Raw genomic sequence first — 3956 nt, 5'->3', positions numbered from 1 at the left:
ATGGTTGCGGTGATGGTGACTGGGGCCGGCTGCGGCAGCTGCGGCTCCTCCCGGGGTGTGATGGTAACTAGGCCGGCGGCGGCGGTGGGGCTGCTCAGGGCTCTCTGGGGTCCGCTCTCCGCTCCCGCTACCGATCGAACTAGCGAGAATGGCGGGACAGGCGGGATAAGCCCTACGATCGACCCGCCCTAGGCGTTGTTCATTGGCCGGTGGTACTGTCAATCTGCCCACCTGACCTCAGTCCCTGGCTTCTATTGACTAACATTTTATCAGTCCTCCACTCTCATTGGCTGTCTGGCGGCTAATTCAGCCGACCTACAACCGTTCCTGCCTCCGCCGGCCGCCATAGAGACCGGAACTAGAATTAGAGTAGTCGGCCACGAAAACCATAGAGTACCTGAGAGGACGGGCAGAGGGAACGTGACTTCCACGAGGCAGTCGCCGGGCTGGCGGGCCCCACGTTCAGGGTTGTGTGTCGGCTGAAAAAAAGGCACGCCCGAACGCTGGGCAGGGATTACCCGGCCGGACCCGGGATTGGAAGGGGGCTCGACGACGCCTTAGCTCCCCATGAAGAAAAGGCTTCCCTCCCTCCCTGCACCAAATACGGTCCCTGTGATCTGAGAACATTACGGCGGGCATAGAGTCGTCTTTTCTTTAATGGCCGTGTACTCGCGGCACAGCCGAGGGTTTCTGGAATTGCCTTAAACGTATGCGTTTGAAGAGCGTACGCTTTTGTCGGAGCAGTCACCTTGGAGGGACCACGCAGGCTCTGGCAGCCCGGGCTCAGCATGTTTAGGGCGAGGGTGTGCTCCGTAGGGACCTGCCTTCTGATCCGTTTTACCAGGCATATATTTTAAAAAATGGGTCTTCCTTTTCAAGTGTTAAGTGTTTTTCTACTGGCCACAAATCAGATTTAATTCAACTCACATTTATTGAACAAGCTAGCGTGTTATGTTTTTTTTCATTTAATTCGTACAACAGCCATGTGATAGAGGAATTACTATCCACGTTTCACAAACGATAAAATTGAGGCTGCCACCTGATGTTACTGAAGTCCTCCACCCACCTTCTTTCGTTCTTTTTTAAGCGTCTACTATCGGCTGGGGATGGAATAGTTCGCGAGTCAGTTTCTGCCTTCTGATGGAGGCAGAAATTTAAACAGCCAACACGGTAAATACTCCAGAGCTGCAGAAGCACGAAGTATTTTGGGAGTGGAAGCAGGGAGAAGGTGGAGGGCTGACTTTCCGCGCACAGGGTACAGGCGAGAAGAGGTGGGATCTCGGGAAATGCAGTCAAGTAGTTCAATAAGATTCGAATGTGACATTGGGTTGCAGAGGTGGGCAGAGTCACTTAGGTATATTTAATTGGAAATATATCCTGAGGGGAAGAGTGAGAAGAGCAATTTTAGAGTCGTAAGTAGGGAGGGGCATCTTTTTAAAAATGGCTGCGGAGTGGAGAATGGGTTGCAGAGGGGCAAGGAATGGAAGTAGAGAAAGCAGTTAGGAGGCTAGTGCAGTATCCCTTACCCCTACCAATGCCGTCTAGGCCTATCAGTTCCACCTCCTAAAGGCCTTCTTGAGTCAGTCCTAAACTCTCTAAATGTCAATTCAGAGTCTTCATTCCTACTGCTACTAGTGTAGGCCATCATCGCCAATTGCTTAGAGCAAGGGGTAGGAACTTTTTCTGTGAGAACCAAATAGTTAATAATACAAGCTTGGCCGACAATATGGTTCTGACTTACTACTCAGGTTTGGAGCTTGAAAACAGCCCTAATTTTTACATGACACGAATCTTTACATATTTTCAACATTTTAAAAACCATTCGTATTCTTAGCTCATGAGCCACAGAAAAACGGAGTGTAGTTGGCTGATCCCTAGTATAGAGCAGTGCTGTTGGCTACTAACCACACCTCTCTACCTCTGTCTTACTCTAATATTCCTCACCACAACAGCCAGAAAGTTCTTTTGAGAACATCTATCTGATCATGACACTGTCTTACTTAAAATCTTCCAGTGACTACCATTACCCTTAGGGTAGTCCAGATTCCTTAATGTGGTTTACTGGACTCTATGATTTCTAAGAAGTCTTAGAGTCTTCTCTTGTATTCCCTGTCCAACCCTCCAGGTGCTTGTAACTACTGGCTGCAGGATACTGCAGGAGCAGAGGTAGCAAACAGCTGAATTCTGTGACAACAGAACTTGGTTAAAAGTGTTGCTTCAGTGTATCAGATGACAAGGGAGATGGTGAAATATTACAAGGCCCTACAGAATAGACACTTGCAACTCTCTAGCCAAGTAAACACGCTTCAGAGGGCACTGTAGAGAAAGGACTCATCTAGTGGAGTCCTTTAGCCACTGTTTCCTTTGGAGTATCACATAAAATTCTGCATATAACACCCTTCCTTTCCTCCTTCCTCTTTGCCTGCTTAATTCATCCTCTAGGTCTTCGCTCAGATGCTACTAGGTTAAGAATCCCTCCCATCCTAACACACTGTATTGCTCTAATTAAATGTTCCCCACCAGACTGTGACTTCCTTGGGCATCTTAGTTCCTGACACATAATACCTTAAAAGATTTGTTAAATGAGCGACATGGTGTAGAAAATGAATTGAAAAAGGTACTGGCAACAGAAAGGTAATCTGCGCAGCTGTGCCAGTAATCCAGGTGAAAAAGACTTTCAGCAGCAATGTGTACGGAGAGTGGGTGGATTCCACAGCCTCTGTTCATGTGTTCCAGCTCCAGATGACTTTTGAATGTTAAAATATTTCCTCAAAAGGCAGTTTTGCCAACACTGAGGACATTTAAAAGCATGCCCTATAGGCTTGAGAGCTTTTCTCCAGTTACAAAGACACTTAGAAAATATTGCAGCAGCACCTCTACGAATAAATGAACAATCTCACTATGGAACTGCTTTGAAGGGATGGCTTCTCAGGCAAAAATACAAATTGTGTAACATCTGTCTTTTCAATGTTACTTTAAAAAGTATCATTACTTACTCATCCAGTTACTTCATTCAGCTCTCTTCGGGCTCAGTGAGCCTGAGGATGAGCTGTTTCAGAAACTAGTTTGCAGCCAGGCATGGTGGCTCATGCCTCAGCACTTTGGGAGGCTAAGGCAGGTGGATCACTTGAAGTCAGGAGTTTGAGACCAGCCCGGCCAACATGGCAAAACTCCATCTCTGCTAAAAATACAAAAATGATCTGGGCATGGTGGCATGTGTCTGTAATCCCAGCTACTCAGGAGTTTGAGGAGGGAGAATCGCTTGAACCCGGGAGGTGGAGGTTGCAGTGAGCTGGGATTGTGCCACTGCACTCCAGCCTGGGTGACGGAGTGAAACTATGTCTCAAAAAATAATTTTCTTGTAGCCACCTCTCTACAAGCATCAACAATTCATGACAAATTTCATTTCCTGTTCCAAAGTAGGAGAGTGCCACTCCAGAGCTTTGCTGGTCTCCCTGCTATCCTGGGAGCTCACACCACCCAGGTATCCGTGGTGACCACGGTACAGACAACTCCAGGGCCTGCCTTTAAGTGATGTGATGGGCAAGGGATTCATCCCAAGAATCTCTGCAAAATAACTTTTACCTTGTCCCCCATCTCTAACAGACTGTGGCCTAAGAACATAGTTCTCTCTTCCTAGAAAGCACTTGCCACCTTGTTGATCTGGCAAATTAAAGCCTGTCACTACTTACCTCAAACGTCACCTCTTCCAAGAAGCCTTTTCCCCCCTTTTTTCCCCTCTTCCTCTCATACCACTATCATTCATGCAAAAAATATTTATTCAGCATCTATTAGATTCCAGAAGTTCACTTCCAGGTATTGGGGACACAGCAGTTAAAACCAAAACAGGCCGGGCGCGGTGGCTCACGCCGGTAATCCCAGCACTTTGGGAGGCCGAGGCGGGCAGATCATGAGGTCAGGAGATTGAGACCATCCTGGCTAACACGGTGAAACCC

General features: G+C 47.6%; 1 long non-coding RNA gene across 1 annotated transcript; it reads right to left on the bottom strand.

Annotated features, from left to right (window-relative positions):
• Positions 1-907: 907 nt before the first annotated feature.
• On the bottom strand, positions 908-3848 carry LOC105555036. The gene is made up of 2 exons (XR_001008417.1): positions 3693-3848; positions 908-1377 (listed from the first exon to the last, which is right to left on the bottom strand). It is a non-coding gene; the product is annotated as an uncharacterized LOC105555036 (long non-coding RNA).
• Positions 3849-3956: the final 108 nt, after the last annotated feature.

The sequence above is a fragment of the Mandrillus leucophaeus genome, unplaced genomic scaffold (assembly GCF_000951045.1).
Source record: "Mandrillus leucophaeus isolate KB7577 unplaced genomic scaffold, Mleu.le_1.0 Scaffold67, whole genome shotgun sequence".
NCBI classification, from domain to species: domain Eukaryota; kingdom Metazoa; phylum Chordata; class Mammalia; order Primates; family Cercopithecidae; genus Mandrillus; species Mandrillus leucophaeus.
This window is presented reverse-complemented; position numbering and strand designations above follow the sequence as displayed.